Source organism: Sminthopsis crassicaudata, chromosome 2, assembly GCF_048593235.1.
Source record: "Sminthopsis crassicaudata isolate SCR6 chromosome 2, ASM4859323v1, whole genome shotgun sequence".
In the NCBI taxonomy this organism is placed as follows: Eukaryota; Metazoa; Chordata; class Mammalia; order Dasyuromorphia; family Dasyuridae; genus Sminthopsis; species Sminthopsis crassicaudata.
The window spans coordinates 621030969-621057634 of record NC_133618.1 but is presented as its reverse complement, the minus strand read 5'-3'; the positions used below and the strand labels follow the sequence as shown (position 1 = coordinate 621057634).

Genomic DNA, 26666 nt, shown 5'->3' with positions numbered 1-26666 from the left:
CTCATAATTTCTCATAGAACAGTAATATTCCATTACATTCATATACCACAATTTGTTCAGCCATTCCCCAATTGAAGGGCAGCCCTTCAATTTCCAATTCTTTGCTACCACAAAAAGTTTCTATAAATATTTTTACATATAAGTATTTTGTCTTTTTTATGATTTCTTCAGGATACAGATTTAGTAGTGGTATTGTTAGATTAAAAGGCATACATAGTTTTTATAGCCCTTCAGGCATAGTTCCAAATTGCTCTCCAGAATGATGGGATCAATTTGCAACTCCATTAACAATGCATTATTGTTCAAATTTTGCCACATTTCCCAGCATTTCTCATTTTCCTTTTCTGTCATATTAGCCATATCAGTGTGACATGGTACCTCATGTAAAAACAATTCACTTTTTTAAAAAACGTTAAGTTGCAGATTCTTTCCTTCTCTCCTTCTCTTTCCTCTCCCCAAGACAGCAAATAATTTGATATGAGTTATACCTGTAGCAGCTTAATTCTTAATATTCCTTCATGTTGGAACTTTCCCTTTGTTGATTATTTTATTTGTTCTGTATATATCTCGTATGTACATTATTGTTGTTGCCATCATTTGATTGCAAGCTCCTTGACAGGGGACTTAAGAGGGACGATTGCATTTCTTTGCATCCCCAGCACTTAGTATCCCTTAGCACATAGTAGGTATTTAATGCATGTTTATTGGCTGACTAGCACCTGAAGGTTTATTCACCTGTTAGGAACCAAAGCCTTCAGCCCAGGAATTCTACATGTTAAATTTAGGAGGATGCTCTGTTTTCCCACCAAGCCAGGGTGGATGTGAGTTCCTCTGTATTCTCATGGAGGTCATTGATTAATCTTCTGGGGCTGGGGTTAGGTCAGAGGGGTGGTGGGGAGAACTGAGCAGCAAGCTGGGATGCTGTCTCTGGTCCTTGATCTTCACCTGTTCTTTGACATAGGAATAAATAACTACATATTTCTCATCTTTAGTGTCTAGACACAAGACCCATCTCTCGCTCCAGGTTATACCTTGACCACTGGCTTCGATCCAGTTCTAGGCTCTGTACACACCCATTCTTGCCACTGTCCTATGTGCCACAGCTTCTAGTTTAGACCCTTAGCATCTGTTGCCACAACTACTGCAATAGCCTTCTAGCGAGGCTCTCCATGCTAATCTATTCGCCATTCAGCTGCCAAAGACATTTTTCACAAGTGTAGCCCCATTTGTCCTCCTTGAACTTCAGGAAAAATTGCCTGGGATTCAGAACTCTTCATCATGGGGTCCCTTCCTCCCTTTCCGGTCTTCTTTCTCTTGTACTTTCCCACACACCCTTCAACGTAGGGACACAGGACTTCTCGTAGTCCTCCAAATTCGGCACTTCTCCCATTTCTCTGTTCTGCGGGGGCTGATTACTCAGACCTGCAATGTTCTCTCCCCTCATCTCCATGGTCTATGAACCCCTGGCCTTCCTTCCTTAAGTCAAGTCCCATTTTCAGCAGGAATTGCTTGCTGATTCTCCTCGCTGCTTATACCTTTCCTTTTCAGACTGTATATATATCTTACATTTTTCTAATAATTTATATTGGGGTTTCTTAAACTTTTTCTACTTGTGACCTCTTTTCATCTGAGAAATTTTTACACAACCCCCGAGATATAAGTATATATAATACATAGGCAAATCAAACATTTGCTGACAATAAATCATGGTTTCACAACCACCACATTCAGTTATGAACCCTTACATAGGGTCTTAAAACCCAGTTTAAGAAGCTGGGTTTTAAACATTGTCCCCTCTACCAAAATGTATACTCCCCAAGGGGAGAGACTGTGACTTTTGCCTTCCTTTGCATCCCCAGTCTTTAGCACGGTGCCTGGTGCATGATAAGTTCTGAATACATTTTTAATGACTGACTGCTCCCTCAGCTTTTATGTGCTCCCTGTGGCTGCCGAGGCCGTGGGGCATTTTCTGTAGCATAGCTGGGCGTTGATGGTTCACATGTGGAAAAGCAGCCCGTAGGCAGTGGCTCAGTGAGCAAATGATGACTACATTCCTGCTTATCTTTCAGGTGATGATTCTTGGATTCTGTCAGCAGCCCTTCCAGGGCTCCCTCATCCCTCTCTCTGGATGGATCTCCATGGTAACGGCCCGGCTCTGAACTCAGCTCAGTCTCAGCATGTCCCATCAACCCTACCCGTTGTTCCTGGCTGTGGCCACATGGCTAGCCTTCTCTGACAGCGTGAAACACCTTTCTTTTTTTTTTTTTTGTCTGATTCTATCCCCACAAATGTAATTGCTATAACCCCCTAGGACGTGAGGTTCCCCACACCCCCTCAGGGCATTGGAAGCAGACACAGCGGCCTTGCAAAAAATTTTCAGGTTCTTCTCTCCAGGCTTAGCTGGAGCATCCCCAAATTAAGAACCGCCCCCTGTGGGCCTGGGTGAGGGGATGACATGTGCTGGCTCACATAAAAGCCCGAGTATGGTTCTCAGCTTCCAGACCAGTCAGAAAAATTTTCTGCCTGAGCGGAGGAGCTGCCAGGATTTTGAACCCTGTGCCTTCTGTGTCTCAGACTAAGTCTCACAGCTTTGCGACTGATGAGCTGAAAGTAGAGTTTGCCATTCCCCCCCCTCCTCCCGCCAGCCAGATAGCTAATAGCCCCAAAGGCAAGACCTCTTATGACTAGAGAGGGCCCCCGAAGGAAAAAAAGCAAAAAGTTTGTCCCAGAGCTCCGTAGCACCGTTGGCATTTGAGACACTGTGTCCAGGGGAAAATTCACACGACAAGGGACACATAAATTACCTCTGTAGCTCTCTGATACTCTGGCTCCAGGTTTGTAAGAGCTAGATTCCAAGGAACAGCAGTAGAGATCTATTCTCCCTTTGCTTTTATGGACGGGCTAAAGGAAGATCCATTGGGGTCAAGGGGATAGAACAACTTCCCGGGGCGATGGGCTATAAAGTGCCGAATCCTTCCCATATTCACAGTTTTCTTCACTAACTCTCCCTTCACCCAATCTCCTGGACTCTCCCAAGACCTTCAATGGTCTCTTTGTACCAAGAAATATTCCCAAAATATTGAGATGCTTCATCATGACCCCGATGACCATGGCCACCTAGTTAATGTTCAGTTACCACAGAGCCTGGCTTTTCCCATTTCCAAATGGACTTGCACAGAGCCAGCTGGTTTGTCTCTTTGCAAAACACGCTAAAGGCCTTCCCTAGGTACCAAACTTGTTCCACAAAGAACTATATGGTTGGGACCAGTCTATCTACTTAGATTTCTTCTACTAGAGCACTTGGTTCAATCCAATCTTGTCCTCTCCTTTTTTTTCAAAGCTTGGGCATATGGAATAATTAGATAGGATATATATTGGCAAAGTAGCATGAAGGCTATCTTCATATGGGGACATTGCTGCATCAGAACACAAAGGGACTTTCAGCAAGATGGCAAAGCTAAAGATTGCTATTGAGTCCCCTCTATATTTTTCATCCTACAAGTTCCAACTATCTCTCAGCTCTGGCTCCCATGTTTCAATTTTCACATAACAGGGACTTCAATGGCTCCAAAGGGAAAAAAGAATGTTGTTAAATAACCGGGTGTAGTTATTCACCAAGGACTTCACTAGTCTCCCTAAAATCTATTATAACCCAGAGGCTCCTCTTGGAAGTAATTTAACTATATTTCCCTATTCCTCAACAGGTCGAAGTTGATAAATTAAATTCTCATAGGTAAATAATACAAAGCAGGCAAGAGACTGAGGAAATATGCAAAAGGAAAACTCCTAATGCAATGAAGAAATATTGTGGAGTATTCAAGTATGAAAACACCAGGATGAGACTCTAGATATGAATAATTCAACAATAACTGAAACTACAATCCCCAAAGAAAGAAGAGAATGGTCACAGGAATCCTGGGAGTCATTGGACACCCTAATAAAAGAATTGAAGGAAGAGATAAAGAGAAGAATAGACCCCTCAGAGAAGAGGCAGGAAGGCTTTAGAAAAGCTGCAGACATAATGCAAAAAGGAATAGAGGAAATGCAACCCCGAAATTCAATGCTGTAATAAATGTTAGAGAGAAGTCAAAAGACAGCAAAAATTGTAAGAACCTGTGAGACATCTGCTATCAAAAACAAGTGATCTGGAAAAAAGGCTGTGGAGACAGAATCTAAGAATCATTAATCTCTTAGAATAGCTAGATGAAACAATCAAAAACTAAATACTATATTTCAAGAAATGACAAAAGAAAATTTCCCAGAAATATTTGAACCACAGGACAAAATGCCAATTGATAGAATCCATCCATCACCACAAGAGAAAAACCACAAAAATATCGTGCCCAGACGTGTGATTGCCAAATTTCAGGGCTCACATAGATTAAAGAAAAGATATTTCAGATGACTAGGAAGACAGGTCACATAGCAAGGAAACCAAATTAGAATTATGTTGGAATAGATATCAGTTACATAAAAGGAAATGTAAAGATTGGAATAAGTGATGATAAAAGCAAAGGAATTGATCGATCAGATAATACATAAGCACCTACACAATACCAAACACTATAACAGGCAATGGGGATAGAAAATTGAGACATTTTCTGTTCTCACAAAACCTGCAATCTGTAAGGAAATATGGCAAATATATACATACATACCTACATGATACAGAACATTTTTATTTTTATGAGAGGAGAGGACTCACAGCTGTGGGGAATCAGAGATACCTTCACAGAAGGAAGCTCTTTAGTTGAATCTTGAAAAAAAAAATTAGAGATTATATTAGGAGGAGGTGTGGAAAGCATATTTTCTAGGCATGGCAGACAGCCAGGATAAAGGAAGAGAGGTAGGCAATGTAGTATTATGAGAGAAGTGCAGTAAGAATAGGTAGGCTGGATCATAGTGCATGAAAGGGAATTGATGTGCAGCACAACTGGAAAGATGGTTTGGGACCAGTCTATAAAGTACATTAAATGTTAAACAAGGGAGTTTTTACCAGAGGTTACTGAGTAACGTAGTCAGACCTGTGCTTTAGGAAAATTACTTTGAGAGCTGGGCAAAGGATGGAGTGGAAAGGGAAATGAAGCAAAGAGACCAGTTAGGAGGCAATTGCAATAGGAAAAATGGCTCACACTGATATTTGTCCTGCAATAATTTGTCTTGCAAGATTGAACATAATACTATAGGAGAAAAATGACTTTAATATGATTGGATGATTTCTGAGAATTTCAATTTTTTAAAAAAGTTGAGCAGAGTCTTCAAAAGATAAACAGAAGATAAAAGAATCTTTAAAAAGGGGCAGCTGGGTAGCGTAGTAGATAGAGCACCAACCCTAAAGTCAGGAGGATCTGAGTTCAAATTTGGCCTCAGTCACTTAATACTTAATAACTGTGTGACCCTGAACAAGTCACTTAACCCCAATTGCCTCAGCAAAAAAAAAAGTTTTTAAAAAAGTAAATGGATTAAGTGAAGATTAAATACATCCCAAAAAGAGAAGACGAGTATTACCTCTCTTAGAGTCCCACCATCTCTAAAGAACAGAGAGAGAAAAATTATGGATCTGAATGTTCAAAAAAAAGAAAAACTAACCTAGGGAAAAAGAGGTATAGGGAGGACCTTATTATATTGTCCAATTGGAGAGCTACAGGAGTTGACTTTAAACCAGAGACAAGTTGGGACTTAAAAGGACTAAGGGTCTCATGAGTCCACTTTCATGTGGGGTGAGAAAAGGAAGGTTTTAAAAAAAGATCATTGTGTTTAAAGAACACTTGGGTAAGTAAGGGACTGAACTGTAACAAGGTAAGGGAAGAGTGTGATTTGGACAAGGGGAAAGGATTGTCTCAAGTAAAGTACTAGAGCTATAGACCATTACTTCTCAAAGAAAGAAAAATGCAGAAGATGAATGGATTTGGACTGATAGAGGAAAAGTAGGGGAGGATACTAGAACTGCCTAGAACAAAATGCTAATTTCATTCTTTTTGATACTAAAGAAAAAAGGAATATAGCAGAATTTGATGGCAAGGAAAAGCAAACAAACTTAAAGGACATAACTGTGAATATAGAATGGAATGGATTTTCAAAAAAAAATTTAAGAAGGGAGCAGAATGGATTAGAAAGCAACCCCCTAAAACTTGCTGTCCAAGGGTGGGTTGTTATCCTCATAAGCTGCTTTTGAAAAGGACTGAAAACTACTTAGGAAATCGTGCTGTTAATATGCCTTATTCCAAGCTAAGTCCTGACATGGTCTAGAAAACTGGAATAGTCTACTCCTGAGATGGAGCCCTTTGGAGCGCCTGGATCTGTTTGTTTGCAGTTTAATCTTTGCCCAGATTGTGGTATAATAGATGCTTCCAATGTAATCATTCTTGTCTAGACTGGTCCACAGTCTACCACACTTTGCCCTTTACCTTCTCATGAAAAATACATATAGTAGAGTGCAATTATATAGCCTAGGGAAAGAAATTCTTCCCAGTGAAGAAGGCTGACTTTGAGAATACTTTCCATTGTTAAATAAGATTAGAGGAATTTTAGAAGTATACAGTACGTTAGATTATCTAGTCTACCCTTCTAACGTCACAAAGGAGGGGCCCAAGACCCAGAGAAGTTGTGATTTCCTCATGATCCCCCAGAGCCAGGCCCTCAGAGGAGTACGGGATCCAGTTCTTAGGAGCAATGACCACATCAGTCTTTTGAATCTGCAACTCAAACACAGATCCAATGGGCTTATTTTTTAAAAGGTGGTTTAGTTTCTGTGTAGACTCAGGAAACAAGATTTTGCTTCACCACCCCATTATGCAAACTCAAATTTTAAGGCTGTGACGAAGATGGGGCATTATTGAGTATACCCTAATCCTTCCTAAAGTCTGAGAGACTTGCAGTTTCACTACCCAGCCTACATCTTCAATGAGGGTAATCTCATTTTAAAACGTGTTTGCCCAATGTCATCTGACTTCCTTCTGCAGGAGTCAGCTCCTTCTTTGGAGGCAGAGTCCATTTCTGATGTATGTTCCTTCTGGGGAAGGGTGGGTAGAAGCCTTGACTCTGCCACCAAGAGTTGGAAGCAAGCATGTGAGGTTATGGAATTATCTTCCAACCACAAAGAACTTTTGCTGGCCCTGGACCCAACATGATGAATATTTCCATGTTCAATCACAGAGTCCCTGTCTTAGTCAGTGATCCAGTTGGGAAGCCTAAAGGACATTTATACCTTTTCCTTGGGTCACACAATCTGGGATCCACAGTGACCCTGAGATGCTTTATGGATCTCCCCTGTCCCAGAATTAGTTTTGCTATCATAGTTGTGGTAGAGATGCTAAAAAAAGATAACTCTCCTGCTCCTGCTCAGGAAACCTACTGCCACAAAAGGAGTTAAACTTGTTTGTTTTTTCCCCAGAATATATTCCAGCAAAGTGGCCTTTGTACATCTACTGAGTCTGACTAAAGTTTGAAGGTTCTTTCATACCTCCAGGTAGCTCTTCTTTTTGTACTACAAGACAAAGTCCATCTTTCCATTACTTCGTTCTCATCTTCAGACCAAGAGCCAAACTAAATGGAGCAACTGACACTGGAACAACACGTCTGTGTAGAATGCCTCAAGATTTGGAGTCTCTCAGGAAAGTTAGCTGTTGTCAAGTACTTGGGCCAGGGATCCATTTAGAGGCTTCTATGAAGAAGCAAAAGAATCTCAAAAGAGGTTACTGAATTTTTGTTTAGAATCATAGATTCCAAATCCATGACTTATAGAATGCACTTATTGAACACTTGTTGATGGATTGATGTCTGATTGCATGTCATATGGACCCTTTTTTCCTGAACCGTCATCCAGAGCATTCCACTTTCCCCTACTTGAAATTATGGATTACGGAATAAAGAATGCAATTAGGAAATCAGGGTAATTTATCCATGAGGCAGGGAGGCAGTAGCTATTGCCTATAAGACAGCTATGAGTCTATGCCCATAGGCAGCAAATGAAAGTATAGATGACTTGACCTTTTAGGCTGCCATTGGGCCTACCAAGGTAATTGAGATGTATGTTTTAGAAGCAGGAAGAGCAAGCGAGAGATTGGATTTTAAGGCAGCTCTGTCCCTGTGCAACCTTTATAGGTCTGAGTTTCCTCACCTGCAAAATGGGAAGGGGCTGGATTAGAGATGTCCCCACTAGAATCCCAGAACTGGATTCTTATGTCTCAACTAGCCCTAACGCTATGAGTCTGTGATCTTTAATTCAACGCTGTGAAGTGTGATTAATGAATGGATCTCCCTCCGTGTTGGTTTTTGCATTTCCCTATGTTATATGTCCCTGAGAGCAGAACACAGCAAAGCCTCAAAAGTTATAACTCTGTCTTTCCTGGTTTTATTTTAATTTTTTCTCATGTGTCTATGCCAGAGGCTGTGGGACCCTGGGGCTCATATGTCTTGGGATTCTTAAAACTTGATAACTCAAGTCAACAAATTTAATTCAATATAATTGGGGGGGGGGAAGACAGTATGTGCCTTATCTTAGAGAAGGCTATCTTAGTACCGATGATCAAGGTGTGCTATGTTAATGCTAGATTTATTTGCACTAAAAGATCTTTCTATGTCTTCTGTTTTTCAACTGTGACAGTTTAGAGCTTAATGAGGTGACAGTGTGATACAGCCTCTAAAAACATTTAAGGTGACAATAGGCTCATTAATACAGGTAGGTGATGCAAGGTTTTGAATGTTGAAAATTACCCAGGCATATATTTTGCAAATAAAAAAGCTTTAATAAAAAAGTAGAAGAAGTGATGGTCCTCTTGCCTGATGTCCTGGTTAGATCCCATCGGCAGTAGTGGGTTTTAGTCTCAGAAGTTTAGGAAAGACATTTGGCAATTGAGAGCAGGATGTCAAGGGACCTTAAAAACCAGCTGAAGGAAGTGGGGCTGTTTGATATAGGGAAGAGAAGCCGTAAGTAGAACCTAATCACTTGTGGTCACGTATTTGAAGCTTGTCATAGAGAAGAGGAATTGGAATGGTTTTATTGGACTACAGAGGACTAGGTGGAAGATTTTGGATCCATATAAGGAGGGAAAACTCCCTCATGATGAAATTTGTAGAAAAGCAGCATGAGATGTCTCAGGAAGGAATGAGTTCCCTGTCTTTGGAAATCTTCGAGATGTTATATGAATGTCAGATATACAGCAGAAATGTAGGTACCCATTATATAATACGGTGTGTGTATCAGTGGAGGTTTTATTTATATATACCCACATGGGTTTGTCTAAATGCAGCTCAGGGGAGACTAGAGCAAGTTCAAGAATCTTGGGAATCTTGCTCCCCCCTCTTCCAGAGTAATTTTGATTCCTGCCTAGAAGGGTGGTACAGGAAACACAGGGCTGATCACTCTGCTTTCTTTAGGGAGAGGAGGTGCCATATTAGAATTAAATCTATCAATCCCCCTGAACATGAATAATTTAGGGGAAATTATTTTCCTTAGGTTTACGTTGCCATCTTAGTCACTATTCTGTGAGCATCAACTTTAAGTGAAGCACAAAATTAGGGAGACGTATGCTCGCCAAAGATGTTTACTGGTGTGACAAAGGATGCTCTCCTACACTTAGTCCAGCATGCCAGATGGCAAAGCTCTCCAGATGTTCCTATTTGCAGAATGACATGGATATTGATATTGATACCACCATATTCTATAATGCTGTGAGATTTCCTCAATAAGATCTGGTCACAAAAAAAGTCACTAAAAAAAGAAATTAGCCATTCCAATCCACACGGGAAAAACAAAGTGGATGAAGAATGCCATTGGATAAGTGATCCATGAAATTATTTTATCAGTACAGATCTTTTAGAGAGGTACAACAAATGAACAGTGGGAAATATACTTCTCCAAAAAACTATGACAGAAAGCTAACCCGAACATTAAAATGGGATGAGTTCTGAGTTGAATAGAAGAAGAGAATGAGTTGGATTGTGTTGAGAAAATTATATAGTACTTTTAATTAAAAAAACAACAGCTCTAATAATAGAGCATTAGATCAAAAGTCAGGAAAACCTGGAATCAGATTTTACCTGTTGCATTAACTAGCTGGATTGTTATGAACTTGTCTCTGAACATTCATAAACTTTTTTTCCTTATCTGCAAAATATAATAGCTACAGCATCTACTTCACATAGTTCTTGTGAGGCTTAAATGAAATAATGTATGCAAAAACACCTTGGAAATCTTAGAAGACTAAAGCAATGTCATTTGAAATAAATGATACCAAGCTACTCCAAAGCCCATTTTACAAACCAATATTCTCCCAGGATTGCTGTATGATTGCAAATTATAGAACACAATGATATCATAAGAATCCAAATTACAGATGACTAACAAAACAATGGAAAGATGAATAGCAAATTGCAGCACATTGCCAGGAATGACTGGTGTGGGAGAAGGGTGTGAAAGCTTCAAGGGAAATGCAGCAGAGTGGATTGGAGAGATGGACGTGAGCTCAGCTCTCATGCCAGTCGCTTTGTACCTGGGGATGTTCAGCAAGTCACTGAATTTCTCTGAGTCTCTGCTTTCTAAACTTCAATGATGGTTTTAGATGATATGCATTTTGAAGTCCCGTGCAGTTCTAAATCTGTGATCCCAATATGGATCACAGTCTCAGAGGTGGGCTAGTCATGTAGCCAGAATGGGAAAGTATGGATGGCCCCCACGCTACAGTATGAGACAGGGGTAACTTGTGTGTTACAGACTTTCCTAAGAATGTCTCAAAGGATCCATGTATACATATGGGGTGGAGAAAGTCTCATTTCTTTGGCTCACTGCCCCAGCCCAGATAATCTGGAAACCTCACTGTCTGACACCATGCAGGGTGTGGTCTCCAATTCCTGTTTCAAGCAAATGGTTCACAAGATTCCAAACTTATTTTTAGGGCAAATAAAACACATTGGGTTTAAATAGAACTCACGGGAAATGAGGTCATTTATTTGTGGACAATGGACTCCCATACCACCTCAGAACTTCTTACGCTATGGCTGAGCTCCCCAATGGTATCATCTCTCGTGTCCTTCTCCAGAATGTCTCCTGAGATCCGGGCTCACTCCCCATTGGTGAGCCCCCCGTAGGTGTCCCGGTCCCGTTGTTCCCTGCCATAGTTTCTCTGCTGTGTTGCTCATCTCTCCATTTCTCCCAGGCAGAAGTTATTTCTGTTTGTGTGAGGGATATTCTGGAGCTCCCTTGTCATAGTGGAGACCATCCACCTCTTTCCAGCTTTTAATGCAGTGCCAAGAAAAGGCCCAGACTACAGATTTCTCCGGGAATTCTGTTGGTCTTTGACCTCATAGAAGGGGTCTCAGAGGTCAGAAAACCACTTCTCACCTCGGGGTTTCTAAGTGCGTCTCCATCCCCGACATCAGTATGGAGCAGTGTGCTTCCACAGCCATTGTCCCCTCACATGGAGCAACATGCTGCTTACCTGAGCCACGACCTGCCAAGGGTATGGATAGAGAGGGCTGTTCTCCCTCTAAATTATCCCTTAGGACCCCACAAGTCTCTCCGCAATCAACTGAGCAGACTCATTCAGATTGTCAGGGGCTACTTCCCTAGAAACTCAGAAAACATCATAGAATTACATTTGGCAGCAAATGAAAGGCCTTTCAGGTCAGCCCCTCATTTAGGACAGAAACATTAGTGACTTGCTCAAATTCTCACATGCACAGGTTAAGTAGCAGAACTGGCCTTGAACTCCCCCATCCAGAGGTCTTTCCATTGTTCCCCAGAGATTTCATTCTCCAGACTCGGTTCTCTCTACTCACCATCTGCTTTGTCCCCCACTTTGTAAGCTCGTTGAGGGCAGGGTTTGGCTTGCTTGTATTTTTATCTCCAGTGTTTAGCATAGTGTCTGGCACACCGTTAGCACTTAATAAATTTAGATGTCTTTTCCATCTCTGCCTTTGTCTCTCTCTTTGTCTCTGTCTGTTTCTCTCATCTCTCTCTCCCTCTTCCTCTATTTCTCTTTCCCTCTTGACATCACTCTCTCTCTCTCTCTCTCTCTCTCTCTCTCTCTCTCTCTCTCTCTCTCTCTCTCTCTCTCTCTCTCTCTCTCTCTCTCTCTCTCTCTCTCTCTCTCTCTCTCTCTCTCTCTCTCTCTCTCTTCTCTCTCTCTCCCTTTCTCTCTCTCTCTCCCTTTCTTTTTATTTCTCTCTCTCTGTCTCTCTCTCCCTCTCTGTATGTCTCTGTCTGTCTCTGTCTCTATCTGTCTCTCTCCCCTCCCTCCTTCCTCTGTCCCTCCCTCCTATCCTCTACTATGGTAACCAGTATTAAGCTATAAGTTCCTGTAGGGCAGGGATTGTCTTTTGATTTTCTTCATATCTCCAGTGCTTGGAACACAATAAATGTTTATTGACCAACTGACTATATTGCACTTCCTCTATGTGTTATTATTATTATTATTTTCCCATGGTGAGATTAATTTATTATCAACCCAAGGAAATAAACCTGTCAGGGGCTCCTCATTGATTGAAAGCAAGTTGCCCTGAATGACTTGAAGTAAATTCTTGGAATGGCCTCCATTTGGGCCTTCTGGATGGATGGGTTGATGGTCCTAGAGACTCAGAGACCAGCCCCTCGCCCCTTGCCCAGAAGTGGTGATTGAGAAAACTTGCCACTAACCCGGGCAGAGATAAAGCTTACCCCATAACAAGCCTGACACATTCCCACGATCCCAGGCCACCGGGCAGAGTCCCAGGGGAGCGTGGCCACGGATGCTCCCTCACCCAATGGGAAAGGACAAAGCCCAAGGGCTCACGGGTTATCCAACCCTGTCCTTGAGTTGTATCTTTCCGGAAAAACATGCTCTCAATCTCAGCATTGACAAAGCAGTCCATTTATAATAGCTGAACCCTCTGTGATTCATCAGTCAGCAGCTATTTATTGAGCCCCTCATGAATGCAAATCACTGTAGGACACATGGTCCCTTGTCCTTAAGGAGCACCATCTAATGGGGGAGATGAAGCAAATAATGCAATGGTGTGTGTCCTAACTGGCAAATAAATAAGACAAATGGAGAGTGATGGAGGAAGTATGAGGAGGAAGGGACTAGTTGAGATGAGGAGGGAAGGGCCCGGGTCAAATTGGGCTTTGAAAGATGAACAGCACGAGATAAGGGAAGAAAAATGGGAAAGCAGTTCCAGAAAAGGGGAGCAGCACAAGCAAAGTCCCGGGGAGGGGGAGATGCGAGGGTTTTGGGGGGTCAGGAGGAGAAAAATGGAAATCCCTTTCATTTCCTTCCTGGGAACGGGCTCTCATTAAGAAGGCCGCTGGTTTTAAGTAGCCGATCCATGTCGTACAGGGAGGCGTTATCTCCCTGTGCGGGTGCCAAGGAGCCTGGTTGTAAGGAGACACCACAAGTGGCCTCTGTCAATATGCTTTATTAGGCTACATCATCAAGGGAAAATCAATAGAGTGGAAAGGAAGGAGCTGGAGACATGACAGGGAGCGAGAAGGTGGCTCAGGGCATCCTAGGAGGACGCCCGGCTGGGAGGGAATGAGCTTTGGACGGGGAGCATGGCATCATGGGGCTGCAATCTGCCTGGTTTTCTTCGCATCTGCCCAGGTCTTAGCTCACTGATACCCCCTACCGGTCTCCAGCTGTTTCCCCCTTCTTTCTGCTTCCTGTGTCTCCAGTGCCAGCTGGCTAGGGGAAAGGACCTGAGAAATCTGGCCCAATCAGCTCCTTTTAAAGTGAGCCAGAGCAGTCAAGCAAGCTGTCCAGAGCTGAGAAATTCTAAGCACCAGGAGTCACGGAGGATGGGACTCAGACCCAGAGTCTTTGGCTGCCAATCTAAGATTTCACTGGCACAGGAAAGTCCCGGTATGGAACCTCCTTCCCCTCACGCAGATAGCTCCTCAGCAGTTCTATAGTCTCTTCCTCAAGTTTATGTTTCCAATAAGATGTAAAGTAATGAGAATGATAAAATTATATTGAAAGAACCATTGTGGGATTAAAGTAACACTAGATCTCATTTCTATCAATTCCTCCGACTTTTTTTTTTTTTTTTTTTTTTTTTTTTTTTTGCCTAACTCTTCTTTTGTTAGGATTTCTCTGAGGGAGGTGGTATGGAAAGGTACACACAGTGGAAAGAATATTGAACAGGACCTGGGTTCGAATGCTGATTTACTACGTGAGTGACTTGGGGCAAGTCGTTGATTCTGTTGGCTCATCTGGAAAATGAGGAGTCGGACTAGGAAATATCTAGGAGCCTATAAGTCAGCCCCACACTTCTGCCCGCTTTGCTCTCTCAGGGCGCTCTTGGTATCCCCTTCCTTGCCTCAGGTGACCCCAAAGCTCACGTCTTCAGTCCTCAACCTCATATGAATAATAATAATATGCCATTATCACCTTTATGATGTATTACAACATTAATACCATTCACTGTTTTAGTAGATTAACAATTAATTATAATACAATGATAACTAGTATTTTTATTGGTTTGTAAGATTTTTAACATGCTTCATATTCATTATCTCCCTTGATCCTCACAACAACCCTGTAAGATACGTGCTATTATTATCTCCATTTTACCAAAGGAGAAACTGAGGCTGACAGAAGCTAGGAAACTCTCCAAGAGTCACACAGACAGTAATGTCTGAGCCAGGATCTGAACTAGCCCTCTCTGAAGCACATCCCAGATCCAGGTCAAATAATGAAAAGGTACCAGTGGAGCTCTTGCCACTACTTGCCACTTTGATGGAGACGGTGTCTATGGGTGGTGTTTGGGCATCTATATGGACAATCTGGGGGCCTGTCAGAGCCCAGCCCGACTTTATAGCAACGCTTCTTCTAGGGGCCCATGTCACCTTTTCATTCTCTCTTTTCTCCCTGTTCTACATACATACAACTTCTCTCTCTCTCTCTCTCTCTCTCTCTCTCTCTCTCTCTCTCTCTCTCTCTCTCTCTCTCTCTCTCTCTCTCTCTCTCTTCCTTCCTCCCTCCCTTCCTCCCCACACTTCTGGCTAAAAGGACTGAATAAAAATATTAGCTTAAGTTTCTATGGTTCTTTGAGGTTTCCAAAGGGTTTTACATACTATATTATGTCATTTAAGCCTTTTCTTTTCCTCTCTCTTCTTTTCCCCTTTTTGCTCCCCTTCCTCCCTCCTCCTCCCTTTCCCTCTCCCTCCTCTCCTTCTGTCCTTCTCTCCTTCCCCCTCCCTTCCACACTCTTTCCTCCTCCCCTTCCTCTTCTCCCCCTTTCCCCTCCCTTTCACTCTTTTCCTCCTCCACTTTCCTCCCTTTCTTTCTCCCTCCCCCTCTCCCTCCTCCTCCTCCTCTTCCCCCCTCTCCACTCCCTCTTGCAAGACCCAGAGGCTAGTTTCAGACTAGTGAAAAGGAAGTTTGGAGATAACTTTGATTTACAGAAGCTTAATATTTGTTCAGTTAGCATTATTTGTAAATATTTTTTTCCTTTAGAGCTTGAAAATCGTTTCTTTCTCACGCTCCATTTAACACATATTTACTCTGTCACATTTGTGTACCATTTTAAGGTTTACAAAGTATTTTTCTCATTACAATTCTGTGAGGTAGGTAAGGTATCCTTTTTTAAAGGAAATTTTTATTGATATCTTTTTTAAATGTCACATACATTTCCCGAAGCAGCTCTCCCCTCATCACCCTAGAGAGCCATCCCTTATAAAAGAGGAAAGCAAAAAGAGAACCTAATCAACATAGAGAAAAAAAAACACTTGCTATTGTATGCAGTGTTCCATACCCATAGTCTCCCACCTTTGAAAAGAAATGGTGGAGATACCTTAAATTTTTTTTTTCCTTTGGGACCAAGATTGAACCTATACTTTGATACCATTAAGTTTAATTGTGTGCAGCTCATGTAGATTTGTGAATGGCCACATGGATTGTCTAAATGTAATTTCTAGGAAAGCATTGAAATATATCTCTGGAATTCTGTACATCCTTCTTCAAGGGAGACATTGATTCCTATCTGGAGGGAACTATCACAAGGCAGGCTGTTCTGGTCTAAAAGAGAGAAGTTCTGCACTGGAATTATACCTAATGACTTCCTTAAATATTCCATGTGCATAGGAATCATTCTAAGGCACACTATTTTATTTTATTTATTTATTTATTTATTTTAGATTTAAGCTTCTTTTGTGGTCACTATTACTTAACGGAGAAGAAATAATCCCTTTTTACATAGTCATGACTCCTCCCCAAATGTCAGTTACACAAAAGATCATGACAAACAGTGACAAGTGATTAAATCCACATATAAATCCATTTATCAAACAGAAATACCAAGAAATAAAGAACAATGAATTCTCCCCTGGAAGTAAGATATCTAAGCTCAAATATGAGAAAAGCATCAATATCACTCAAGGGAAAACTTCCCAAAGCCTTCAGAGAGGCAAGCTGGAAATCAGGGACATAGGACGATGCCTTTTTTTCTATGTTTGCTTCTTCTCAAAATTATGTTGTTGTTATGTTTTTAATCTCTCTCTCCAGTTAGTCCTGAAGAGCATCTTCTCCTAATGCAGGTATAAAGAATGTATCTTCTTTCCAAATCTCTTGCACCAACTCTATCCCCCTTTCCAGGTAGATGCTGCTAAATAATTCATCTTTCCACCACTGAAGAAAATCTTATGCAAGCGCTCTAGGCTCAAACATCGATGTCACAATTATTTTTTTCTTTCATTCTACGTTCTTTATTTTTCTATTTTCTATTTCTACTTCCTTGATATCAACCCTGAACAACAACGACAATTAAAAAATAAGAACAAACAAATTTGTTTTATGTTTCCTTGATTTTGCATTAGTTCATATAGGTCTTCTCAAGCTTCTTCTCTATTCATCACGTTCTTTTTTATAGTGCTCAGTATTATTCATTATAGCAACATATCCTAATTTCTTAGCCATTCTTCAATTGGTAAGCATTACTTTGTTTCCTTTTTAAAAAAATTTGTTTGCTAATACAAAAAGTGCCATTAAAATGTTATATATAAATATATGTGCAATACAAAGGTTTGGGTATTTTTGATATTTTGCAGATGAGAAAGCTGAAGTTTAGGGATATTAACCAATTTGCCAGTGCTACACAGCTACTGTGTGCCATGCCAGGGTTGGCACTGGCTGATCAACCCTCCCAACTCGGCCAGTCAACAAGCATTTGTTAAATGTCTACCGTATTTCAGGTACTGTTTTATGCATTGGGGATAGAAAAAAGAAGCAGTAGAAAGCCTCTGGCCTCAAAGAACTCCCAGTCTCATGGGGGAGATGCACGCAAATAACTATGTATTTATACCCATAGTCTACAATCTTTGAAAAGAAATGATGGAGATATCCTAATTTTTTTTTCTTTCCGGCTAAGATTGGTCACTATACTTTGATACCATTAAGTTTAATTGTATGTAGCTTATGTACAGTCCAATGCAGATTTGCGAGTGGCCACATGGATGGTCTAAATGACTAAAGTGGGGAAGGATTTGAGACGAGGAGACAGTGGTCGGTCTCTGAGATTCTTTAGGTGAGAGGTAGGGAGGGCCAAGTTGGAGGTTGTTCCAGGGGAGAGAGATATTACAACCCAAAGACAAATTCTCCTTTCACCAATTTGCTCTATTACTCTGCTGTTCACAGCAGCTCAAAGGTGGGAGGGACCTCAGAGACCAATTAGTCCAACTCATCCTCTAATTAGAATCCCCCTACAACATTCCCATCATCTAGTCTTTGCCTAAAGACTTCAAATATGAGAGAAAAACCCAATTCCTCTGAGGCAGCCCATTCCCCTTTTGAATTAAACTTTCTAATTTCAAACTTGAAAATGTCTCTTTGTGATTTCACCCATTGATTCCAGTTCTGTCTTTTGGAGCCCAGTAAAACAAGCTTATTCCCATGGACGCCGATATTTGAAGAGAGCTTCTTCAGGTTTACCATCCCTTATTTCTTCACCCAGTCTTCATAGACATGAAATTGCCATCCTTGACCATCCTAGAGTCATCTAAAGCAGTTTCTTAAAATGGTTCATGACCCCATAGAGGATTGTGTAACTGGTGCAAAATTATGATTTGTTGTCAGTAAATTTTTGATTTTTATACTTATTCTATATACCTTAATCTACATGGAGTCACACAAAAGAAATGTTTATTTCTTAGGTGAAAAGGGATCTCGAGTGGAAAAAGCTTAATTATTCCTGGTCTATAGGCACTCCTGTTTATTACTCCTTTCCTAGAATGCAGCCCCAGACCTGAGCACAATAATCCAGGTATAATCTGTGCAAGACATTGTATTAGAGATCTTATCTCTTCAATTCTTGTGTTGAAGAGAGCCATCTACACCAGAGAGGACTGTGGGAAGTTTGTGTGGATCACAACATAACATTTTTACTCTTTTTGTTGTTGTCTGCTTGCATTTTGTTTTCTTTCTCATTTTTACTTCCTTTTTGATCTGACTTTTCTTGTGCAGCGAGACTATTATATACATATGTATACATATATTGAATTTAACATAATGTTAACATGTTTAACATATATTGGATTACCTGCCATCTAGGGGAGGGATAAGGGAAAAGGAGGGGAAATTTTGGAACACAAGATTTTGCAAGGGTCATTGTTGAAAAAATCATCCATTGCGTATATTTTGAAAATAAAAAGCTTTTACAAAAAAAGAGAGAACTACCTCTTCACCAGTTATAGCTTGTGCCTCTCTTAATTCTATCTGAGATCACTTTAGATTTCTTGCTTTCCATATCACACTGTTGGCTCATATCGAGTTGGAAGTTCAGTAAAAATCTCAGCAGTTTTTCAATCAAAGTGTTGTCCAGCCATGTCTCCCTATCAAAGTACTGACAAACCAAGTGTAAGACTGTATTTATACCTATTACATTTCAGCTTATTAGACTTGGCCCAATCTTCTAACCTGTGAAGGTCTCTCTGTATCCTGATTTTGGCAGCTAGTATGTTAACTGCACAGCTCCTGATTTTGTACTATCCACCTGTTTGCTCCTATAAACATATCTTAGAAAAGTGGTACAGTGATAGAATGTGGTCCGGGAGACAGGAAGGCCTGCATTTGAATCTGACCTCTGATGCTTATTATCAGTGTGATCTTGGGCAAGTACTTACCTTCTGTTTGCTTCTATTTCCTCAGGAAAAAATGGGGATAATAATAGCACCTACCTCCTGAAGTTATTGTAAAGATCAAATGACATAATAATTGTAAGCACTTAGTACTATGACTGGCACATAGCACTACATAAATGTTAGCTATCATTTTTATTATCATTAAGTTAGTGATTAAAATATTATACGACCCAGGGCCACACAGAGGTACTCTACTAGAGACCACTCATGGTATCAAACCATCAGTGATGAGTCTTCAAGTCCAATCATTCAATCATCTGATTTCACTTAACTATACTATCTGCAAGCCTACATGTCACCATCTTGTCCATAAGAGTAGCTTGGGATCATTTAACAAATTCTTTTGCTAAAATCTGGAATAACTCTACCATCAGCCTCTCCTTGGTCTCTAAGACTCAGAATCCTATTCGAAAATGAAGTGATGTTAATTAGATATGATTAATCATCCTTAATGAAGCAATACTGTTTTTCTATGATTATTGCTCCTTTTGGAGATGTTCATCAATCCTCCTTTGACAAATACATTCTATAATTTTGTCAAGATCAAGAGAGAGGCCTGCTCTCTCTTCAAAGACCTGAACAAGTCCCACTGTTCCCATGAGGTGTTTTTTCTCCATGAATGTTTTTTCACTTTTACCTCCTATTAACCCCTCGTTGTACCCTATGTAAGTCACGATACCTGCAGAGTATGATGTTTAGCTTTAGGTGCCACTTTTAAGAAGGATGTTTATTAATAATCTGGACAGCTCCCCTTACAAGTACTGAGGTTCAAAAGGCAATCAAGAATAGAGAACCAGGATGATGAAAGACTTCAATTTCACCATATATGAAGTCTGGTTGAAAGAAAGTGGAGCTGTTTAGCCTGAAAAAGAGAACTTAGTAGGGGGACATGATAGTTTTGTCTACAAGAATTTTAAGGACTATGAAAGATGGACTGGAAGCTAAGAACAATAAAAGGAAGGAAGAGAGGCAAATTTTGATTTGAAGTTAGGGGAAAAGTCTGAGCAATCATCATGGGCTGCCATGGGAAGTTGTAGGTTCCGTCTCATTAGAGGTTTTCAAGAAGCCAGAAAAACATTTGCTAAATATGGTATAAGGGGGATTCTTTGTGAGGTAGGGTTTGCCCTGATTGCCAGGGTCCCATTTTTATGTACAAGGTGATGCTCAGATGGAATTGGGTGATTCTGTGATTCCCTCTTCCTTTGCTTCCTTCTTCCACTACCCACAATTTAATTCTTCTTTCCTCCTGGTTTGCATAATCCTCAAAAATCAACAGATGCATCAATGTTATCTCTTTAAAAAATTGAGTTCTAAAAATAATCCTGACGTGGTTTGTTTTAGCATTTCATTAAGGGTAGGTGTAAAGATGGTTAATGAGTAATTATCAGATTCTCCAAAGAAGACTGAGTGTAACTGAAAACCAAGCTTTGCGTGTTGTAGTCCCATCACACCTACATCCTGACTCACTGACATACGCCCACACACCATTATAACTGCTCTCCATCACGAAAACAGAACACACGGACCCCCCATGGTCATTCGCCTGCATACTCATGCACGTGCACACACTCACTCACACACACACAAATATACACACAAACACATCAGAGTCACGGAGGCTGTGGGAGGGATTTACTCCAGTAATAAGCTCCATACAGCCCAGTCAGGCCATAAAAAATGAGAGGGAACTTTATTAATTATATATCTTACACTTAATGAAACATAATATTTAATTTAAATAATTGCAGGCGTCTGCTTTGATCCTCTGATATGTTTTCCCGTGGCAAATGGCCCCTTCTCCCCCCCTTCCCTGTTGAGTTGAATCCTCATCAGCCCAAGCTGCCCCTTTCTCAGGATCTTACCCCAAGAGATGATGAAAGTCTTTCCATAAAGCAAAGGCTGCAGTCGGTTGACTGCGTTTTTAATAGGAAAATTCAGAGGAAGTCTATGTGTTTTGTCTTTTTAAAATGAAATCTGTTGGTTAAAGTGTTGCTTATAAAGTCCAGCCCTTGAATCAGAGCCGGTGGAGCAGACAGACGTGTTCAGGCAGGCTCTGAGTGCAGACAAATTCTCCCTCCCCTCATTTATTAATACATTTCATGCCCTGCCCATTAAACCAAAGGCTCTTCCAGACCTGGGACCTCCCTTGGGATCTGTTAATATGCTTTAGTTCTGCCTTGTAGCAGCTTCTGTTATCCTTCATCTTGGGTTTTCATCCTCCTGAATGTAGAAAGACAGACTCAAAATGCCTAAGTTAGGAGTGTGCTGGTAAATATTTTACAACCAGCTCTTTGAAAATGCTCTAAATGTTTCATCTGCACTCTTAACATTTTCTCCATCACTTTCTTAAACCCAGAGAAGATCAAGAAAGTAATAATTCCAATCTTGATTTGTAATATTGGTTGAATTTTGAAAGGCAAATGCTCACCCTGGCCAGCTCTACCATGGCCACTTAATTAGCACCAACACGATATTGGAAAGGATCTTGATATTAGAAGACATTCACAGGCATTATACAGACATTATATCCACTTTTCCCATCCAAATATTCCATTTCCCACCTCCACACCTTTGCACTAACAGTATCCCCCATCCATGTCTACAATGTACTCCTTCCTTAGTTCTTCTTAGAATCCCACATTTCCTTCAAACTTCTACCTGAGCATCACCTCATATATGAAGACCTTCCTGATTCCCCTATTTTCCTCCCCCTAAAAACATTTATCTTGCATTGGCTTTGTGTGCACTTAGAGATGTAAATGGGATCTCCCACTGTAGGATGTAAGTTCTCTGTAGACAGAGACTTTCATTTTGGTCATTGTATCCTTAGTGCTTTGTATAGTAATCAAAGGAGGGAAGAACATACAAGGTGTCCCAAAAGTCTTAGTGCACTTTTAAGCTTTGGGATGACTTGAATTAAAGCCCTTTGCAAACATGCTGTTATCATTAGCTAATACTTCCCTTGCAGGATTGTGCTCAGGCTCAAATTCACAAAAGATGCATGAAGAGCTGGCTTCAGCCTCAGAAGTACTGGGGTTCAAGTCTTGCCTTTGAAAAACATCTTCAGGCATCTTTTGGGCAGTTGGTGGCTGCATGTAACAAGCCTGGAGCCAGGAAGGTCCAAGTTCAAATCCAGTCTCAGACACTTCCTAGCTGTGTGATCTTTAAACCCTTCAGTTTCCTCATCTGTAAAACAGGATTCCTAATATCAGGGTTATATAGTGAGGAACAAGTGAGATGATTGTAAAATACTTAACCCACTGCGTGACGCATAGCAAGTGCTATATCTATGTCAGTTAATATTATTATTATATAAATGTTGGCTGTTAGCTACTATTACCCTGGCAAGGCGACCCTATGAAAGTCATTAACCTCTCAGAGCCCAAGATCACGAGTTATAGATCTATCTGCATTGGTGAACTCCAGGCCTGCAAAAAAGGACTTCTTAACTCTAGAGTGCTGTATGAATGTGAGTTGTTATTTTAAATGAGACTTTCCTTTTTTAAAAGAGGAAAATGTAGAATTTATTTGCAAGATAATTTGCAATTTAATTGTTTAAAATTAAATTTAAAAAAATCTGTTTAAAAGGATATAAAATGTAAGACACAAATGTTAGTTACATATAAATAAAAATAAGCATCAAAAATTGCATGTTACAGACACATATCTTTTAGAAATTGGACTCAATTGGCTGGAATCTTGTGGTACCGGATGCTGTTGAGAAATTCCCAAGAAAGGTTTGCTGAGAGAAATTTCAAAGGCAGAAGAAATTTTAACATGAAATGAACATAATATTCATGATTTCTGATTCCGTGTTGTATAATAGTGTCAGAATCATTCAAAATCCCTGGAATCAGGATTTCCAGGAAGGAAGCGGACAAATGAAGAAGTTTATACACAAGAAAGACTTCATTTAACTGTATGAATGTGGTTTAAAACAATCACTTCTCTTTTATAAATCCAGCATCGTTTATAATATAGTTCTTTTGTTATTCTAAACTTGGCCAATTCCAGGATGAGGATTTCCATATACAAAGAACAGGGGGAAATTGTGGATTGTACATGAAACAGTGAGTCTGTGAAAAACAGCTTGGTTTTTAGATATAAGATGCATTCAATATGTTAATGCCAAACTGTGCTGCTTGCTTGTGCATCTCTGGCAATTTTAAGGAGATTTTCCTAAGCAGAGCCTCACCTCCAGAGGACTACTCCTTCCCCAAGGAGGGAACAGTGTCTCAGCACCTTAAATTCTCAGTCCTGCCCCTGTCAGTACCTGGCAGCTTTCTTCTCTCTTCCCAACAGACTGAGGGAGCATGGCATGGAAGAATGCCCTCACTCAGCCCAGTCTCCTTCCTGGCTTCCCCAACGTGCTTCCCTCAGGGACCCCAGAATCCTCATTAGCATCCCTTCCCCCCACCTTTGATTATAGGGGTTGTTTGACCTTCAAACGGAGGGGTCCCGCCTCCCTCAGCTTTTTCTCTTTCCTGTCTCAGGGCCTAAAGCCCCATAAAAAGCCACTTTGCTCCAATCAATAGACTGTCTCTTTAACAAGGCTGCCATCCTCCTTGGGGTGGGGGCTGAGGTAATATTATGCGTGCACACACAGCCGAACCTCTCAGTCTCCCTGGCAGCGATGTTGGGGATCCTTGATAAAAACATTTGCTCTCCAGGATGATCCATGGAGCTTCCTCAGCAGAATTTTTGCTTTTTACGAGCATGAATATGACTCCCTAAAGAGGTCTTGTAGAAGGAAGAGGTCGGAGGGGGCTGCACAAGGAGGAGAGGAGAGGGCTGAGCATGACTCTGAAAGTTCAGATACTATCAAACACTCTGATTCTAGTGTTTCTGGCAGCTAGGCTATTTCCTCCTCCCAGAATTAGAGTGCACTAATCAATGATTTCCCATGAACCTTCCATTCACATGTCTCTCTCTCTCTCCCTCCTTTCCTTTCTCCCACCCCCTCTATCTTTCTGTCTCTGTCTCTCCTTTCTCTCTCTCACACACATATATTTATATGTGTGGTTTGTTTTGTATATATATATATATATGTATGTATTATCAATGTACAGACAAGGTAGGCTCTGTGTGTGTGTGTGTGTGTGTGTGTGTGTGTGTGTGTGTGTGTTCCTACTCGGGAACAGAACGATATTGAAATAACTCCAACTTAAGCAAACAGACTTGGTGAAAGAAAAAACCACACCCTAATAAACAGCCCATAAGCTACAGCCACAGCCCCTAAACAAGAAGCCCACATCCTTGCACCTCCCCTAGCCCTCATTTTCCTGTACAAATGGCCAGAGCGGCCATCCACGCTCAAACACAGCCAGGGCCCAAGAAAGATGCTCCTCAGTCAGAGATTCAGAACCGCACTCAAACGTCTTTTTCGGAGGTATCTGAAAAAGGAATTCCACTGGGTTGGGTAGAAACTGCCACGTCCACGTCAGAGTCGTGGCTCAGCCATATTTCTAGCCACGCACTGATGGGCAAGTCAGAGGATCTGGCATTTGTAAGGTGACATAAATATTATCTCAATAACCCTATGAGGCGCTGTTATTATTATCCCCCTGTTATATATGAAAGAGCTGCAGCTTGAGAGTGAAAAGGATCTGGGTTCCATTCCTAACTCGGCCTCCCCCAAAGGATCTGGGGCATAATTGGGTCTCAGTTTCCCCATCTGTCACATGAGGGGGGTGGACTCTAGATGATCTATAAGGTTCCCACCAGCTCTGACCTGTGTTCTCTAAAGCCACTCAGATCAGAACCAGAAGCCAGAGCCAATCATTCCGTGTAACAGTGGATGGAAGGCAATGTCTTGGGGCAGAAAATCTGGGTTAAGTTTTGTTTCTGCCTGTTACTACCTATGTGAACAAATCACAGCCTTTCTGGGCCTGTTTCTTCAACTGCAGAATGAGTGGGTTATCTGAGATCCCAGCTTCTTAAACCGTGGGGTGTGTTCCCATATGGGGTCTCATAACTGAACGTGGGGGGTTGTAAATTATGATTTATTCTCAGTAAATGTTTGATTTGTTTACCTTTTTTATATACTTATATACTTGGCGGTCACGTAAAGATTTCTTGGGCGAAAAGGGAAAAAGTTGAAGAAGCCTCGAAGGTCCTTTCTAGAACTGAACGCCCCCCTATAACTTCAGAATTCAAAGCTCCCCCTCTGTGTGGATCAGCCATGAAGGCAAAGAGCAGGCTTCAGGCCAAGCCAAGGGAGGGAAGCAACGTGTAGAAACTCTAGTAATTGGAAGTGTTTTCTCTCTTATGCATGTGAGCCTGGGGGCACTCAGGCTGGCACACACACACGTCCACATCCAAATCTCTATTCTATACAAGGTCTATCTGTGTCCCGGTGGGGTAACATCCTGTATTTCTCCGCTGCCAAACTGCAGACACGTTTATTTTTTTGGATCATGTGTTTATTAAAAGCTTGGCCTGGCCGGTGAGCAGAGAAGAAAAGGGCATTGTTCAGCAGCCAGGATTCCAAGGCCCCTATCTCCCACTGCACAGAATGCCCTCCTGTGGGCCGTGTTTATACACGGGAGCAGGCCTACAGTGGGCTGTTTGTGCTGGGAGCTTTCTCTCTCCCCAAGGCAAACAGACAAACCCCTTTCTGACCCTTTCGGACAATCCCTTCAGATTCAGAGTCAAAGATTCTTCTATTAGGACTTTTAGGATATTTATTTAATAGTTATCATTAACAAGAATTTTACTATTAAAGATTTAGCATGGAAGGGACTCATCCAGTCCAACCTTCCCTAATCACAATGAGGACCCCAGTGATTAAGAAATTTGCAGCAAAAGGAGGATTTGAACTCAAGATCTCTGCTTTCTGTGCTGCTCCCATTGGGGGCCGTAAGTAAAGGCAGCCTGGAGGATCTTTCCATTTTTAAAGTAAAATACTTGGTAAAGGCCTCAGATAGCAGCTTATTGAAAGGTCCTGACCCCGGCTGCCAAAGTCCAAAGGTAGATCTGGTACGGGAGACCCAAGGGATGCTATGGGCAGCTAGGAGGGGCAGGAAATAGCCAGGCCTCGAGTCGGTAGAAGCTGAGATCAAATCTCACCTCAGACACTTTCTTACTGTGTGATCCAGGGTAAGCCACTTCACCCTATTTGCTTCAGTTTCCTCATCTGTAAAATGATTAAAATGGCAAATAATGCCAGTATCTTTGCCAAAGCAAATAAAAACAAACCCAAATGAGACCAGAAAGAATCAGACACGACTGAGAGGATGGAACAACCACCGCCAAGAGACGCAGGGGACCGGGCTGGGTTTGGAGGGGAGCACCCAGGTTCGGATGTCGGGCCGTTACTCCCCGCGTGACCTCGGGCACCTCACTGTCCCGTCTGTAAAAGGAGGGCCTGGGCCTCCCCGGCATCCTCTGAGCTCACACAGAGGTAGCCGGGAGCAGAGCTGGGGGCCGGCCCGCTCTCAGCCAAAGCCCTTGGGGAGAAGGCACGGGCTTTGGGGTTGCTCAGGGCCGGCTGAGGAGAGCTTCCCGGGACTTTCCGCCCCGAGTCTCCAAACACTGACTGAGGATTTCTGCAGCGGGG

The 26666-nt window shown here is 41.6% G+C and overlaps 3 long non-coding RNA genes across 3 annotated transcripts in view; 2 read left to right on the top strand and 1 right to left on the bottom strand.

Annotated features, from left to right (window-relative positions):
• LOC141553777 (uncharacterized) overlaps positions 1 to 2726 on the top strand; it is a 45464-nt gene extending 42738 nt beyond the window's left edge. The window contains exon 3 of the long non-coding RNA XR_012485639.1: positions 2070 to 2726. This is a non-coding gene — a long non-coding RNA (uncharacterized LOC141553777). The remainder of the gene's footprint in view (positions 1 to 2069) is intronic.
• Positions 1 to 11253, bottom strand: part of LOC141553778 (uncharacterized) — a 46446-nt gene extending 35193 nt beyond the window's left edge. Inside the window, exon 1 of the long non-coding RNA XR_012485640.1 lies at positions 10932 to 11253. This is a non-coding gene — a long non-coding RNA (uncharacterized LOC141553778). The remainder of the gene's footprint in view (positions 1 to 10931) is intronic.
• Positions 11254 to 11353: 100 nt separating this feature from the next.
• Positions 11354 to 14443, top strand: LOC141553776 (uncharacterized). The gene is made up of 2 exons (XR_012485638.1): positions 11354 to 11459; positions 14060 to 14443. It is a non-coding gene; the product is annotated as an uncharacterized LOC141553776 (long non-coding RNA).
• Positions 14444 to 26666: the final 12223 nt, after the last annotated feature.